The sequence below is a fragment of the Megalopta genalis genome, chromosome 1 (assembly GCF_051020955.1).
Source record: "Megalopta genalis isolate 19385.01 chromosome 1, iyMegGena1_principal, whole genome shotgun sequence".
NCBI classification, from domain to species: Eukaryota; Metazoa; Arthropoda; class Insecta; order Hymenoptera; family Halictidae; genus Megalopta; species Megalopta genalis.
Window position 1 is genome coordinate 39865609 of NC_135013.1, and position 19102 is coordinate 39884710.

The 19102-nt window shown below is 33.8% G+C and overlaps 1 long non-coding RNA gene across 1 annotated transcript in view; it reads right to left on the reverse strand.

Moving 5' to 3' along the window:
* Nucleotides 1–269: 269 nt before the first annotated feature.
* Nucleotides 270–19102, reverse strand: part of LOC143261146 (uncharacterized) — a 154854-nt gene continuing 136021 nt past the window's right edge. Inside the window, exon 2 of the long non-coding RNA XR_013035370.1 lies at nt 270–1863. This is a non-coding gene — a long non-coding RNA (uncharacterized LOC143261146). The remainder of the gene's footprint in view (nt 1864–19102) is intronic.

Consider the following 19102-nt stretch of genomic DNA (forward strand, 5'->3'; position numbering starts at 1 on the left):
TAACAATGATTACATGGTGCAACGCTCCTTTTGTCTGAAAGAGGATCACTTTAGCTGAAGGTAAAATAAAATACCAAGTTCTGTAGAGAATATAAATTATTGTCTATGCAACTTGTAACTTTTGTTAAATGTTTTTAAGAAGTATTCGATTGCATAACAGATTTAACTGTCAAGATTGTTATTGTACAAGATTATTAATAAAAATCTTTTATCTACATCATCTGTGAGGACAACTAACAGGGTTATTTACGAAATAAAAATTTATCGGGTTTATTTATAACAGTTTATTTATAACAGGTGATCAAAATGTGTTAAAGCAGTAGCTACAAAGAAAACCTAATTACGATTTTAATCTGTGTTAAATTACACAAAACCCCTTTGACAGAACAAAAAGATATGAATTAAAGAATTAAAGAATGAGGATCTACATACAAAAATATGATTTTCCAATTAGCGAGAACACCGAGAATAAAATTTATTCAATATATGCATACATTTATATAATACATTTATTCAATATATGCATTACTTTTGATATGCTTCATTGCATCTGCATAGAAAAACAGTTACGCTTAGAATTTGATGTCGAATAAAATACCGTAAAGTATTATTTATTGATATGCACAGTAGGAATTATTAAGATTTATACATTTCTCTTATCGCAATCGAATTCAAATTTCCAATTATACAAACTCTTTTCACGCTAACAAATAAGGGCTATTTCCACAAAATGAAATTTAAATTCGACTTTAATTAATAATAATAAATAATAATAATAATAATAACAATAATAATAATAATAATAATAATAATAATAATTTAATCTGCTTCAAACACGTTCAAGATAAAATAAAAAGTAGTGAGCAGAAATTTACTTAAATTGTCGACTCGTGATACGAATACTTTCTGTTGCGTCAAATATCCCCGTTTATTTATTAACCCATTAACTGCCAAATTTTTTTTTTTTAATTTTTGACGGGAGAAGTTAGGTATATGCACAAAAAGTTGTGTAACAATATAATTACATTCAAATTATGTTTTGCCGTTAAAATATTTTATATTTTTTACAAAGTCTCAAATGGGGATTGTGGTAGTTAATGGGTTAACAAAATTCTAAATCACAATTCCCATTTTTACTGAAGACAATTTTCTGACAGCTAATTCGTTCACAAGTTTCATCAAGCTCTATAGAAAAACTAACGTATCCAGAATGAGTATCTCATAAACTACGTTTAAAAAGAATCAATAAACAAAATCATAAATGATCCTAAATATAATTAGTTATGCTATTATCAGAGAGGTTCGTTGTCAAAGTGTTAATGACATCGTATTTAAAGTTGCGATCGAGCGAACTTATTTCCACCGGAGCGAAATAAAAAAATCGGACCCCTAAAAAGATATCAATTTTTCTGATTACTCCCGAGACAACCAAGTCCGCTCTCCTATTTAACCATAATTAATTTCCATTGAATTTTTTCTTCGCCGATCGAACGAACGAACGCGATCCCATTCTTCGGGATCCAGGTCCCCCGAGTGGGTTTACCGTTTGTGGACGGCGAATCGTGTGCCGGCGTTCATTAGTAAATTAAATGTTAAGCGTGGCTACGGATAATGACCGACGAAACACACTTCTGCAGGGTGGGAGCCGGGGCCACGTATCTGCAATTCGAATACTTGTGGCGCGTCTCATTACATACCTGGGAACGGGATGCGATCTCGTGCGCGCTAATATGCACCGATATCTACTGGGAAACTGCGTCCCAAAACACGTTCACGGGGATAATTAATCATCGCTCCGATCGGCCGTTAACAGCGCCCGATCGTAATTGGACCTGACACATGGATGGATCCCAACGAACTTACCTGCAACAGAAAAGAAGAATTAAGTGATTAGTCGAATACGTGTTTACACATTGATTAACAAACTCAACCGGGCAGCCTGTTTCCGCTGATTTCACGATCGAGCCGATTGTTTCAACGGATTGTAATTTTTCTGTAGCCCGATAAATATTGCTGTTTAACGGTGCGTTCCTTCGCCCGTGTTTGCCTCTTGATTATTATTAAAAGTCATTGAAATCATGTGTGAACAACTACGCGATGCAGGCTCACGGTTCTTTATGTAATTAGTGGATTAAAAATCTTTATGCGAAATTAAAATTCTGTACATTGATTACAACGAACGGAAGTTAAACACGCGTTTATTTTCATGTTTAACTCGTATTTTTATTTGTACTCTTGATTATATGAAGAAGATAATCATAATGTAACAGCAGCGTTAAATTTTTCCCTTCCATTTACCGTTTTGCATTCCAGTTTTATTCGGGTTCGCTATGAATTCATAAAATGCACAGTTTGGGATTATATGCAACTTTGTAGAATATAAATTGTAGAATTGAAATTTAGAATGAAACAAGACGTTGATGTTGATAAACATTTGTCACATTTTCTTTTCATCTTTTTCATGAGGTTGTTTATGTAATGAGTAGATTGCGAATTTGTATGCAAAATTAAAATTCTGTACATTGTTTGCATCAAACAAGAGTTAAACGGACGTTTGTTTTCACGTTTAACACTTGTTTTCATTTTCACTCTCAATTTTGAATAAGATAATGATTTAACAGCACTGTTCAATTTTTCCCCTGCATTTGTTATTTCGCATTCCAGATACCCAACTTTTGCTATAAATGCATTAAATCCGCAGTCTAGTAATTATGCAACTTTGTAATATACAAATTACATGATTCAATTTTAGAATACAAAAAGATAGAATACAATCTTGTTCAGGATTTGTAGTAAAATTAAAAATCGTTTGTACAATTTCTGCGGACTGTATAACTATTTCAGGATGCATGAAAGATTATCGACGTAGAGATGTGCGAAAACTCGAGAAAATGAAATCGAACTTTACTCGATTCGAAAAATCAAAACGATTCGAATAATCGATTGGACCGAATACTCGAACGAAACCGAGTGGCTCGGAGATCGTATATTACAATCGCAGCGTGAACGAACTTCACTCCGTGAAATATGGAATCTTCCGTAGTGACTTGATACGTTTGAAAAATGCATGATATATACTCCCACGACGTTATAACATGCATGACACAGATAAATGAGGATTTTATTCTTAAAATATCGATATTCGTTTCACTGCCCTTCGCGTCGCTATCCTGACGTGCAGGACATGTTCGATATTTCAACGAAGAAAATTCTAGAGATGAATCTGACAAGAGAGCGTGCTGATCTATAAATATTATATCCATTCAATATCGATCACCTTCCAGATTCGAAGATACGAAGTGTTATATTTAGCATCTAGGGGGAAAAGGTATCTTCGAAATAGAGAACTTAAAATAGACAAAACGTAACTTTTCCTTCAATTTTAGCATAAAAAGCTTCACAAAGAATTTTATGAAGCTAATTTTATAAAAAAAATGCTGACAATTAAGTCAGAATTTCCAACGAAGCTATATATTCCTAATTTTTCCTTGTGTTTTTAATTTTCTATAAAATAGTATAACTTGCATTTGATAAATATGTGTATGATTAAATATTTGTATTGGATAAAAGGTATAACTTGTATTTTGGAATGATTTTAAATGTAAAAATGGCAAATAGCTTTTGGCTGTTTTATATAGAATACAGGACATCGTTTCATTTATACAAATTATTACACATCGATTAATTAACTTATCCTTAATACTCTAATTTTTTTACTTTCGAGACATTGTTCCTGGGAATTAATTCTTCGTAATTAGTAGCGTGTTCGTGTTTTTCTTAATATATCTTTTGAGCCTATCGAATTCCTTTGTACATTTTTTTGTCGATACGTAAATTCTATATTTTTATAATAGTTTTACCTGTGCTGTTTTTACAGCCAGAGAAACACGTAACTATTTGAACTGGTTGATAAAAGATTTTTGTTAATAACTTATTAATAAATCATTGTCCATTACTGTCCATTAGATCGAAAATAATTCTGCGACAAGAAAGCCACCGTACGCTTTATGACGAACAAAATTGTATAAATCGCGTCTTCATCAATGAAAATACCAATATTTTGAAGCGTTTGATACTTTCTTCCCATTTAATCGTTTTAAATAACAATCGCTTTATATGCTTCGATTCTGAAACACTTACCGCAAAGAGTTTTCCCGTTCATTAAATTAATAAATTACAAACCAGATTAATTAAAATTTATTAATTTAACTAAAATTATACGTACATATAATACTTATAACTCTGGGTCGAAACAGACCCCGCCAGAAGAAGGTATAAGTCGAAAATAAGTTCAAGCATACGCAATCAAGACGAAGGAGTCGAATCGTCGAATAATTAACCGATGTCGCGGACGGGGTTGGCTCGGTTTTATTTCCCGATAACATTCGATTCACGTGTCGCGATCTTATCAGTCGACGCGGCCGTGTTTCTTTATCGGCAATCGTGTCTAACAATGCGATCGCGGAAAATAATTCTAGGCGGACGCCGGTGAGCGCGGTCCATTAGCGTAATGACGGCGATATTGCTTTCATGACATCGGGACCGTGGGTGTAGAACGGTGGCGGACCACCGCAAAAACCGTACGGGGAGGAATGGTAATTAGACGGTAATTGCCATCGGCAAATATCGCGGTGGATTAATTGGATTAATTAGAGCCGAACGACCACGAGGCTTCTGTAGCGACGGAGTCTTTCCTTTGGCGTTTGTTCCGCGAATTCGAGAAAGCGGACATAATGCTACGGGTCGGGGCATTCGAGAACCAAATGTTTAACCGCCAATTCACCAATTAACCGGTGTGACGTAATCATTACTCAAATGGCGGATCGTTTTGATAAACATAGAACCGAGTATGCTTGGGCCGTTTGTAATTTTATTTATCGATTTTCTCGGGATATTGTTTAAGGTAAGTGTGCGATGGTACGAAGGACATTTCTGTTACAAATAATTCGATTGAAAGGAACTGCATGATATCGATATTTAGTTGATTATGGCCGAATCTTCGTAATAAATCTAACACGTTGTTATAAAGGGTTCACCTGCTTCTACATTCACATGTAAATCGTTTCGATCTTTCTATCCTTTCATGAATTGGCGGTATCGAAAGGGACATTGATATTAAAAAATGAAACAGTCTAACAAAAGACTAATATCAGCATCATTTCTTTGATTATCATGCAATTCAATCGTGGAGATATATTAAAAGATTTCGCGATTGATCTTATTAAACTTTCTTTGCGTGTTATTTATTTTATTGAATCTTATATTCAATTTGCAGTAACACGATCGCGTTTTTAAATGTGTATTAATTATAAATCCAAAATTATAGGAAAGTTCTGAAAGTGAATTGTAAACATACTCAATAATTAGAATAATATTACGAGAGAGATAATAACATTTTACTTTTACTCTTGACAAAATTCAATCACGTATTACTGCTACGTATGACATGATAACGATTCCTCGTGTCATTTGAAGTAACTTTTTCCTTAGCGAAAATGCAATTTGCGGCTATGTGTACGAGTTATTAATAAAAAACACTGACCAATAAGAGGCGAGCTCGGCTGACGCGAGACGGCCCAGTCAACGAGCGCGCGATGCCCGGGTTCCGCTGATTGGCTCGCCCGTCTCGCGCCAGCCGATCTCGCCACTCATTGGTCACTAATTTTCGTCAATATCTCGTAAACGAAGCCGCGGATTGCATTTTCGCTAAGGAAAAAGTTGCTCGAAATGACCTCAAGTATCACCCCTTTCCGGGTGTTAACTTAATTGTGGGACATCTTGCAAATGCTTTCATACGAGAAAAATTATCGACAACCGTGAAGATAACAGTGCATCAAAGGCTTAATAAAACACGTGAAAATTTCAATTAACCGTCGAAAACCACATAATCAAATCCTTTGGGTCTAAATAAACCTGTACCAAATTAATCGCCGCTGTCGCGCCAATAATCGCTCGAGCGAGCTCCACCGAAGCTCGAGATGTTTCCACGATGGCAGAAAAACGCCCGCACGGTTCCGCCGTTTAAAAAATTCAAACCGACCCAGTTCCCGGATCGATTTGCCCGAAAACTTCCAGTCGTCTTCCGAAATACCACTGACACGTTTTACAGTCGACCAGCGGGAAGTATTAATTCGCGGGCTCTGAAAATACACAGTTCCGGCTCCATTCGATCCGCGAGGAAATTAGAGCAACCGCGTCACGTCAACCGGCAGACGAGAATAGGCAAAGAATCGTTTCTAGTTCGATGGAGGCGCGATTCCACCAATGGAGAGGAAAAGGTAAATTTGATTGGCCGAGTGTTACAATTTTCGTGAACTTCTGATGGATCGTGCAATCGCTATTGTTTTGTGATAGCAGCAAATCATTTTCTCTGAGTGACATACGCTCAGAAGTATTTGGACACTTTCTGGGAGCTGATGATGAATTTATTATAGAAGAACTGTGAGTTATGCTATAGTTATAACGAACTAATTGATAGGATGCTTTTTTAATAGTCTTGGCAATTTAATGTGCTTAATGTGCTTGATTATTGATCATTTATTATTGTCAGATTATTGGTAATTCAAAATCAAAATTGAAAAGACGTGCTCATTTCGGATTATCCACTATTCATAACATAACAGTAATACCATATGTATTTATTATCGCAAAAACTAATTGATATAAATGACGTGATTAAAATATTTAATTTCATCTAATTGTAACTGTAGAAGCGTCTATTTATATATGATATTAAATATAAGTTTTCTTATCCAATATTAACTGTGATCGTGTTGCTACAGGATAAAAACCACGAACACAGTTTCATTAGGAAGTTTTGAATAAAATAACTTTACATTTTACACTTTATGATAAAGTTGTGAGCACCTAAATACTTTTGGTTAATGATGTACATATCCAGATACTTTTGACCGGTGTATAGACAGCGTATTTTTATGTAACACAAAGTTGTTTTGCATCTGTTACAAGAAACAGAAACTATTTAGGTAACTAAATAATCCATGTCAAGGTATACTATAATAATCATTTGAGTAAGTCGAAAGTAATGTATCACTCTTACGTTCTTTTGATGCTTTTACTGTTTCAAATTGCGGCTGCTTATTGCTGTAGTTAATGCACAAAATCCGCACTGTAACCATATGCATTTAGAACGTTGATAGCAAGTTGCTGTTTAGCAGGAAAAACTGGTTAGAGTGAACCATTTTGCTTTCAAAGAACAGTGAAAATACATGACAAGTGGCATTTGCATGTGGTTATGAATTTCGCAACGAAATTATGAATAAATATTCTAAAAGACATTAATTATGACATGCGTAAAAAGATTGCTGTGTCTATTCTAACCCGAATGAACTATTTAGTTCCAACCGTGCTTTAAGAGAAAGTTTAAAGTTAATTTAGAGCTTCATAAAGAAAGAAATATTGCAACGTTGAAATAGAAAAGGTCCTAAATCTTCTGAATGCTGAAAAATTATGTATTGTGGTACAGAAATTCATCTATAGCCTATGCAATGGAAAAAAATTTATTAAAAATAATGGAAACATTAGATAATGCACTGTACTAATTTTGTGAAATGGATCATCAAAACATTTGCACTCTTTTGACACTTCTATGAAACTTTGTTTGAGAGATAATTGACAAATTTCTTGAGAGCTGGTGTTCTTACTGCCACATTCGTATTCACGTGTCTGTCTATGATCCACTGTTTCTATTTATTATATTGCAAATCACTAGAGTACAAATCTCAGCGAACAAAATGATCTTCAACAATTGTAACTTAAAGATCGATACCAAAGACTGGATTTCCTTAAATAAAAATATTTCCTAAAATCGAACGTACATAATAAATGACTATAATGTTCTTCCATCTTAAGAGATCATTTTTTTAAATAATTGGTATTGGTTAAACATATACAAAAAGATAAGGTAGTGAAGCAGAAAACGTCTAATAAATTAACTAATTTCTCTCATTATCAATGTAAAGAAAAAACACAGTTTCATATTTCTCGATACAATTTACCTTCGATCATCATTTTATATCTCCAAACACTAGATGAATTACTTAATTACTTATATTTGAGAGATTTTTAAATTTACGCTTTATCGGATTTCGCAGATTGGCAAGAAGTTTTCGCATTTAACGGTGCAGTTTTTCCCGTTCAACGACGGAATCGCATAAACGTCGAGGAAACCGCTCAGACGTCGCAGAATCGACTCGATTTCCGGTGTCTCGTTTTCCGTAATTTCTTCTAAGTCTCTCGTGACGAATTACCAGGGCAAAGGAGGTAAATAAGCTCGTTCAGGCGTAGGACGCAAGCGTCCATGAAATTGATTTTCTATTTGTCTCAACGGCATCATTCTCGAGCACACGCACACCCTTCTCGTCCGTTTCGAAACTCCTGGCCTCTGCAGGATGTAACAAATGTCGAGAGAAAAAGAACCGGAGAAAAGGATTTCTTGTTCAGAAATAAATCCGTATTTCTTGGAGTAAATATCTGTCAAAGAAAACTTCATTATCGGAGAACAGATAATGTATTTTGAAGTGAAATAAATAAATCGAGAATAACTAGTACTCGTTTCTCAAGCGAGTGTACTTACTCTAGGACCGGTAAACAATATTTCAACAACAGAGATATATAATTAACAATTCGAATCTAACAGAAGCGTTGCTTATTGTTTCACCATTGTTGCGTTTCGCTCGAACGACTGCGAATTTTTATGCATTTGTCTCGTTTAAATCATAAACAAATCACGAAAGTGTTTGTAAATAATTGTAGATTTTTACAGACTTTATAGTTCTTTATTTTATTTAAAAATAGAATGCTTTTTATTATTCTCTATTCATTAAGGCGTCTGTCGACTACTGGCTGTTTCTACTTGCACTAGATAATGGAGACGATTAAAGTTCCATGCATTTATAGTGCATAAAATCTTCATTACCATACTTTTGATTGCTACTTAGTAACGTGTCTGGCTATTGTTCGCCGTTTCTGCTTACTGTAGATAATGGAGATAACTACAGTACGAGTCCTCATACGTTCACACTACACGAAAAATCTTCATTATAATATTCTCGAATGCCATTTATGAACGTGTCTGCCTATTGTTTTGACTAGAGTACAGATCTCCATGCGTTAACAGTACAGGAAAATCTGCGTTCCAACAGTCATAAATGCTACTTATTATTGTGGCTGGCTATTGTTCGCTGGTTCTACTGATTCTAGACGATATAGGCAAACAGGGGACGAACTTTCCCGCATATGATGCATTTTCTGCACGTGAAAATTTTCATCGCGATATTTTTTAACGTATCTGCCTATTGTCTATTATTTCGAATTGTTATGCATGTTTCTGAAATTTCATTGAATTTTATTCAGTCTTTTATTTACCAAACCCGTTAACGAACTATTCAAAATACTATCTCATTTTTGTTTCTGTGAAATCTTTCTGTGAAAATGTTTCAACGGAAGTTCCGACATTCGATTATAATTAGACTGCGGATTTTATGCATTCATCGTAAAAGTGAGCAGCTAAAATATAAAATTCTGAAGACACAAGATGAATTTAATAAGATTATCGTACTGTTTCCAATTTATCAAAATTACTAAAAGAAGCAATTTGTTTGCATTTTATTTCTATTTCTCACAATCCTCTTGCAAAATGTTTACTTTGCATGAAGATCCGCAGTCCGATTATAATAACAAAATAATGTTATTTCGCAAAAGAATTTCTACCAAAACCCCCCAAAAGAATTTGATGCGGCTGCTTCTAGTGTTCTCTTTGACGTGTGCTTTCATCGTTCTGCTAGCCTAAAATCAGCTTGTTTTTCCTCGCCGGTCCTATTTTTGCCCAAATCCCGACTTTTCCGCATTCCGCATACCCTGGAGCCACGCACACGAGCCAACTTTAGCCGAATGGAAACACGAGGAGGGATCGCGAGGCAAAACAACTGCAACAATGTTTCTTGTCAACCGTAACCGATCCTCCACGCTATTTACAGTGGACAGGCACGAAGGATGATGAATATAGGAGGATACTAAGCCGCGGATAACGCGAGTTCACGCTCTCCTCGTGTCCGCGTGTGCAGACCGATATCGCCTGCTGCTGCTGTTGGTGCTGCTGCTTCCAAGAATCATTGATTTCCGGCGAGACCTGACGAAATTTTCGCCTGGGATCCGCCGTGTTACGTGTATTTCGAGATTTGCCGGGTTGATGGAAAGTTATGCCTCTGCGAAGTTGACCTGGCGACCATCCAGAATTCCGTTCGGCCGGTAGATTTAACGAAATCCAGACCGCGTCGTTCCTCTACCGCGCGGAATGTTGCTTGTCTGAGACGTTTAATTGTTTTGAATTTCAATTTCGCCGCGATTCGAGGCTAGAACGTTTGTTGCGCTCCCTGATCTGGCTTTCTGTGTCTGTGCTCTGCGCTACAGTGCGGCCGAATCGAGGAATTTTCGAGAGAATTGAAATACTCTCGCAAACGTCCAACTATTGATATACACACTGTCTACGTACACTTGCCAACAAAAGTTAAGGAACATGTTATACAGATGCATATTCTTGGATATATTGGGTTGGCAACTGAGTAATTGCCGATTTGTTCAATGAAATATAAATTTTTTTTTACTTAGAATGAAGTTTAATCTGTAATGTATTTTCCATTTTGTTCGATGAGCTTTTGCCATCTCTCTGACAACTTGAAAATTCCACGCTCGTAGAAAGTCTGATACTTTTCGGCCAAAAACTGAGTTAAGTGAGATTTTACAGCGTCATCGTCATTAAAAGTTTTACCACGAAGGGAGTTGTCCAGGGATCGATATAAGTGGTAATCCGATGGCGCGAGATCAGGGCTATATGGTGGGTGTAACATCAATTCCCAACCAATATCCATCAATTTTTGCCGAGTGGACAAAGACGTGTGCGGCCTAGCATTGTGCTGGTGGAAAATGACACCTTTACGATTGACCAATTCTGGTCGCTTTTCCTTGACCGCTGCATTCAATTTGTCCATTTGCTAACATTCACGGATAGTAAAAAATAACATAATAATGAGTAACTGAAATCGGCAATTATACTTAGTTGCCAACCCAATAGTGAGATTTCTTGACATAGGACACAAAATTGCGACAACGAAAATAATAATTTTATCTTTTTATAAGGTTTTAAATTTATATTTCTGTATTTTATTTTTGTATATTCTACTTTTTTTATTTGTCTTATGCATTTAATAAAACAATATTGCAATATAAACAATGTGCTATATGTATCATTATAATATGTACTTCTGATTGAACGAGTCCTATATTAATTAAAATATCACATTTTACTCAAATGCTAACGAGGGCGTATTTGCGAAATATAAAATTAGTAATTAAATTATTACGCAAAATTAGTATTGGTAATAAAATTCGTATTATCCTTAGATTCATTTGAAAATCATCAAAATAACTGCTTGTCATAACTATAATTTTACTACTATAAAATATCATTTTCTTAAGCGATTATACAGTTTAATATCGAATGTTTACAAATATAATGATGATGATGATGATATGTTTCTTTCTATTTTTTGTGAAAAAATCCACAGCCTACAATTATACAACACATAATAATAATTCATATTTGTCCTACATCATTTAGGTATAAATGAAAATCAGCTATTAAAATGTGCTAAATCTATTATAAATATTATTATATTATAAATGATATTATATAAAATGTATTTTGATTCTGTAATTCTAGTTTCTCTGTCTGTTATAAAAGCACTATTATTATTATTATTATCTTGGCTAAAATCCAAAAGGAACATTAAACTGTTCCGCTGAATTTTATTGGAACCGTAGCGAAATTCCTATAATACGTCGGTTGCTAAAATTTACAATGCAAATATTTGCAGGAGTCTTTCTACGTGTACGGTCCTCACGAAGTTTGGGAATCAATATTGACACCGCGATTCTAAACGCTTAACGAAAGGAAAACAGCGTTTTAACAAGAATGCTATCAGTCTAGCTCTTAAAATAATGAAGGAGAGATAACAATCCTACGACGGGATGACAGTTCCTAAAATGGCCGTCTTGCAACGAGTGACAAGCTCATTACCAGCAGATAGAATAAACGTCAATTTGCGAAGAAAGTATAATACACTTGACGATCTCGGGAAACTTTCCGTATAAACGCGAGGGATTATAAGTAAACTTATAATTCCACGCCGTCCATCGAAGTTCGATTTCCAATGTGGTATTCTCGAACTTCGTTACAGTTCGCGCATCTGTGCGAGAAAGGTAACAATGGAACAGAAGAAATCTCGATCGCAAGTTCCACGAAGAAAAGGAGAAGAAAATAAAAGTGGGAAGTGGGGAAACATTGTACGCACAAATTGAAAGAAACCTCGTTCAGGAGCAAACTATTTCTCCATTTAGATGTGAACTAAAAACCGCGAATTGCGAAAAATCAATTAAAGAAAGTTGTAGATACTGCAGTGAATTAAAAATAGTAAAACCGGTATCATAATTAAATAATAAAATATTTACCTTCTTTTCAACGTGCTGAAGCTGTTCATATAAAAAATAAATTTCGATTTCTCGGAAAGAATTCATAGAGATTTCAGCAATTTTTGCAGTCTATATTTTCTCTGTAGTTTAAGTCTTATTTTGTGTGATTTAAATGATTAACATTGCACATAACAAACAGATAATACTTTTACATTACAATATTAAATATAGTATTATTAATAATATTATTATAATATTATATTATATATATATAATTAATAATTAATAATTATAATATTATATTATATATATATATAATTAATAATTAATAATTATAATATTATATTATATATATATAATTAATAATTAATAATTATTATATTATATATATTATTATAATAATATTATAATATTATTATTATAGTATTATTATAATATTATTACGACTCAAGATTGAAAGAAACTGTCGAAGGTCACAATATATGAATAACAGAAATAGTATTGAAAATTATTGTCATTGTTATACCGTGACTCAGAGCTCATTAAAAAGCAGTCCGATATTTCCACGTAAATAACATTATTTCACAAAGTATAAGGTTAACCAGTGATATGCGGTTCGTTCGAAATGTTGATTTTAAGTCAACAAACGAATGCGAATATCGATCGAATAATAATCGCGTCTAAAATTAAATTCCAGCTCATTGTTGCATTCTTGCTTCTCGCGTCGCTGAGCACCGTTATCGTCGGCGTAGAAATATTTATGATTAAATAATATCGGCCGCAGTACGTCAACTAGACCGATCGAGAATGAAACACTCCATTCGCGCGTTAACATGAATGCCTTCGCGATGAATATACATACCTCGCGAAGTATCAATGCCTGAACGTTTTTCGTGCTATCTTTCGTGCACGTAACGATTACGTTGGAAACGGCACACTGACACAGACCTTCGTCGCATTTTCTTTAAACAAACATATTACGTATTATGTATATTTACGTATTATTAGTATTTAATATATGACGTATTTCACAGAACTTCGAATGTTGAACAATTTACGGAGAATTTACGGATACTGTTTATTGCGTGAATATAATAATAATAATTATTTTAAGTTATTAATTAAATTAATTAATTATAAATTAAATTTAAAATTATTTTAAATTTATAGAATTATAATAATAATCCGACAGATTTGGATGGAAACAAAGAAATTAGGGATACCATGATATATCAATAAAAATTATGATTCATTCATATTTTGAAGAAACACAGTTTATAATACAAAAAAAAGAACGAAATCAAATGTTCTATACAATCTTGAGAAAGAAAATTGCTCAACCTGAGGATTGAAACTGCCGTTATCACTTTTAACATTAACGTAGTAACAAATTTTATTCCTTTCAATTTATAATTTGTATGCTCTATAAATGTACAATTTATAAATTCTATACTAGTTTTCTCAATGTATCTCTTTTTTCCATAAACAAATATAAAATCGTCAGTATTCTACTCGAAATATAATATTATATTTCGAAAATGTAATATTATATTTCGAAAATATATTCTATTCGAAAATGTAATATTATATTTCGAAAATGTAATATTATATTTCGAAAATATATTCTATTCGAAAATGTAATATTATATTTCGAAAATATATTCTATTCGAAAATGTAATATTAAGACAGCGAATTTTTATGCAAAATAAAAATTATCGGTATTTTCTGCAAGCTCTAGGAGCTACATGCACATATATTTCTTTTCTTAATCATTTAACATTTTACAATATTGTTAAATTCTTTAAATGTATTCGTTGCTTTACATTTGATCAACTCATTATTGCTATAAACGCACAAAATCCGTTGGTCTAGTAATGTTAACCGATGAATAAATTATGTAGATTCGTACGGCTGACTATAATTTCCAATTACGAAACGTCTACTCCGTGAGTGACAGTTGATGGACGGTTACCCACTCGAACTGATTTTCAAAGTCGCGGGATTAACATTAAGTCTTCGGTGAAAAACGGCCCCGTGAATTGCATCGGCACAATGGTCTCGTGCTGCGGCAAAAATTGTGATACCCCTTACAAAACATTCTATCATCGAATACAATGCGAGTGAGGTAACGCGAGATACGAATCGGTATTATGAGAATAACGCGATTAAGCCTGATAACGAGGCGAACGATTGTGGCAACAGTTTCGTCAGGTGTTTCAGGCCACCCACATGCATCGGAGGGTGTGATCAGCGTGCTTGCGCCAGTAAAACTTGTTTTTGTTATCGATAGCAACGGAGCAAAGGATGGAGGAGGAATTCCACACAAATCAAATACGTCAAAGCATGTGGAGCCTTGTGACAGAGTTGAGCATTACTCGAATTGTTTCGAATATACATATTTATCTAGAATGATTATTCGAATGAATTCTTTTCAGTCGAATATTTTATTTAAAATAATATTTTATTCAGTCGAATAACAGTTATTCGTTGTTCGTAATAAATTATTCTATTTATTTATTCGAGTGATTATTATATTTATTTATTCTATTTATTTATTCCAAATAATTATTCTATTTATTTATTCTAATAATTATTCTGTTTATTTATTCCAAATAATTATTCGATTTATCTAGTCGAATAATTGTTCTATTTATCTATTCGAATAATTATTCTATCTATTTATTCGAATAATTATTCTATTTATTTATTCGAATAATTATTCTATTTATTTATTTGAATAATTCTATTTATTCATTCATTTTTTATTCGCATAGATTATTCTAATATAGATTATAAAATTATACGAATAATAATGCCAATAATTGTTGATCTTTTTCTCTGTTTACGTAATTTTTCAAGGATCGATGTACCGAAGTAAACAGTAACAAACCTTCCGACGCAACGTTTGACAAAAAAGTTAATTGTAAAAATTAATAATAAGAAAGAACGCCATATTCTATAATATTTATTCAAATGGTTTATTTTCTGAATTAATTCTTGAACAAATAAACCTAAAAAAACTCCGCAAAAAATGACCTTGAAAATAAAAAAACTATTAGCACGATATTCGTCCCTTGTTACCATATAATTAATATTATAATAATAAATTACCATATTATAATAATAATTATATAATAATATATTAAATTACCATATAATAATAATAAATTCCATATAAAACATTTTTTGTAACATCAATATTGGAGGAGATATTTAGGCGGCAATTCTGATAAAAAACGATAACAGCTTAGAAACTAATATGTTGCACCAAAGAACAACAGTTTAAAACAGTTAATTTGGGTATCGTATAAATCCTTGCTAAAAAGTAATTCCCGATTTAGCGGACCAAGCCCACACGAAGTAGCCGTGGGACAGCTGTCGAACGTCCACCAACGAAAGTAATTAAATTCACGTTTATCGAATTAATCACTGTCCTCGGCAGACCGTGAGCGTCTCGAGTAGGCAAACATTTGCAAAGTCGGGATCGCCTTACTTTCATCCTCCTTCACCCCTCGCCAATAAATCAGTTCCCGGCGAAGTCCAGGGCAAAGGAAGAAAGAAACGTTTCCAGGGCAAATAGTCCGCGCGCGAAACCGAAGACACGCCGGTCTTTAATTATTGAAACAAATAAATAAAGCGTCGTAATTTGGCGAGTTCTCACACTTCCCGTAATCTCGTTAATTCATCGATGACAGAGTCTCATGTAGAAGAAGAAAAATCCTCGAAACAGAAGACAAAAATCAAATCCGGTTTGAAGAATTCAATGACATTTTATGAAGAAGTGAACTTTTACAACTTGATAATTATTGAATTTGTATTGCTTTACAAAGGTCTATGGACCTCGGAAATAAAGAAATTAATGAAATTGAATAAATATTTTAGTTACTATGAACATTTAAAGTTGAGCGCTTTGAAAGTAGAATATTTCATCTGACGGAATTCCTCATCTTCTTCGTGATTTCGTGATCGTTGTGTTCCATGTTTTCTCTCAATCGTTTTATATTACAAAGATTATACCTTCCTAATAAGAAATCATATATTTTTTTTGTCATTACCAACAATAATGTATTTAAAAAAATAACACCGATCGATGCATGACAAATTAAAAAAATTCGCTATATTTGATAGAAGATAACTTTTGAACTCCATCAGTCTCTGTATTCTAGCAAAAAGGAATATTTTCTATACAGCTTTCTTTAAATAACTGTGAGAAGATCGCGTCCCTATGGAAACCAATTTGGAAGTTATAATTGTTTAAAGACGACCGAGTCACGCGTCGCTCACGAGTGCCCTCGGCCGCCGGTATTCCATAAAACGTTACATGAATGAAATATAAATATGAAATACATATCTAGAAAGTAAAAAATTCTTTGTATAATTACATTTCAACAATCTTTTTTTAAATCGAAAGTGCCAATGAAAATTTGTTGAAATTTATTGTTTAAAACATGCAAAAAATATTTAATTATTAGTAGCTAAAAATGACTATTTTTTAATTATTTTTAGTGAAAATTTCATTGCAATATCTATAATGGTTCAAAAGTTATAACAACTTGCCACTGAATTCTCCAAACCGAATTACTGTGCGCCGCTGCGGAGATAGACAATTATAGCAATATTAAGAAACTGTATTCTTAAAAAATATTTTGCTACCGTCTACACGTTCGCTAAAACCCCCCCAAAGTATTGAAAACGTTCAATTTATATAGTTGTCGAGAAAAAAAATTCTCAAAGATCACCTGATATTTCAGCGTTCCCCAAGTGAGACCGAATCGTCCGGCATATTTTCTTTCGCGTTTCCGCCGCGATAATGGCCAGGCCGGGCTGAATGGTCTCTACTCGGAAACGGAGGCGCAAAATGACGCCCCCGGCCCTCTCGTCTTAGCCTCGGTTATCCGTCGTATTACTCGCGCAACCGACACCTTTTTGCCGTTTCGTTTGAATCGCGCCGACCGGGGCCCGTGCAGTTTCCGTGCAAACGATTCCTTTGTTTCCGCCACGGACAGACGCGTTCGAGGAACAGAATCAGCCTACTGTTTCCCAAAACCGGGGCCGTTTTCTCGCCAAATGAAAAGCCGGTCTTCGCCGTAAGCGGAACGGCCTCTCGCCGAGGGACTCGTTTTGTTCGAAATTAAAAGTGCACGGACGTGCCGCGAATCGGAAACACTTGACACGGAGATATGCTTTTTTTTCTTCCTGCTCCGCTGCTTGCATTTTTATTGACGTTTTCACTCCGGCGTGAGTTTATTTCCGAGGACGTTATTCGACTCGCTGAATGGAGGCGCGCTTGCCGAATCTTAAATTAGCCGCGGCAGTAGCTTTGTAAGCTTGAATCAAGATGTTCGGTGTTCATACGTTTACAGACCTGTTTCAATTTCGGTAGAGTTCAGATTAAATATTCGCAGTTCAATGAATTAACAAATTCAGATTTGGTTCATTAATTTTGTTAACAAACGAAGTTCGCTTTAGTGAACAAAGATGTGTTTAACATTTGATGGCCAACGGAAGGAAAACATTAATTTGTTTATGAGACAAGTAGATAATACGTGTACGTCGTTAAGGCGAGCTAACACAAATAGTTATCATGATTGAATTGTTTTATTCAGCGTTGTAACAGCTACATTTAATTGCATATTCACCTAATGCTTGCAATACATCAACAATATCAACAATTACACTTATAGTACTTTAAAAATGTATAAACAGCCTTAATCGAAATTATATAAAATGCTGTACAAGATAAAATATTTAATCATTATCATAATATTAATTTAAGGACAGAGAGAATTACAAACAGAATTGTTTAAATGTAACTTCACACTTTCCTCAAATCATTTAATTTGAAAACATTTGATGATAGATCGAGCTATATTATGCACCTTAATACAAAATAAAAGCTGTCTGTATCAGTTACATAAAACAGGAGTTTGTGAATAATTTTCTTTATTAATAATTGTAGTAACTTGTAAATAATATACCAGTATTTCTTCCGTTACGTATTTCGCCTACTCATATTTATTATAAACGCGTAAAATCTGCAGTGTAATAATAACAAATGCAGCAGAAAACACTAGAGAACGTAGCTCCGTGATTCAATAGCTCCTCAATTAACTCCGTAACATTTTTCATCACAAAAGAAACCTGTTCACTTTCATGGATACAAGCCGCAGCAATTAACCAAGGGAACATGCGAAATAAAAATACGGATGACGAAACGCGATATTTGTACTCCAAGATCAGTAAGAGTTCGCGTCATAAAGGCTACGTAACTCTTGAATTTTTCCTTCCCGTTAATGTATGCATTTGCGAAAAAAAAACAGTCTACTTATTACGTTTATTCGCGGCTATCAATTACCCACTCTCGTTGGCACTCACACGAACGTAAACAAAACATAAACTGACACCTATATAATCCATTTCAACGTCTATTTTATTTGTATTTTTAATAAATCTTTGTTGTAGGTATTTGTAAAGCCTACTACATCTTTTAACACAGGAAATGAAATTAGTTACACTAATTAATCAATAACAAATTTTCTATCTCAATTGTAGTTGTAATAAATCTTCGTTATATAGGTATTTATAATTTGTAACAAATCTTTTAATATAGAA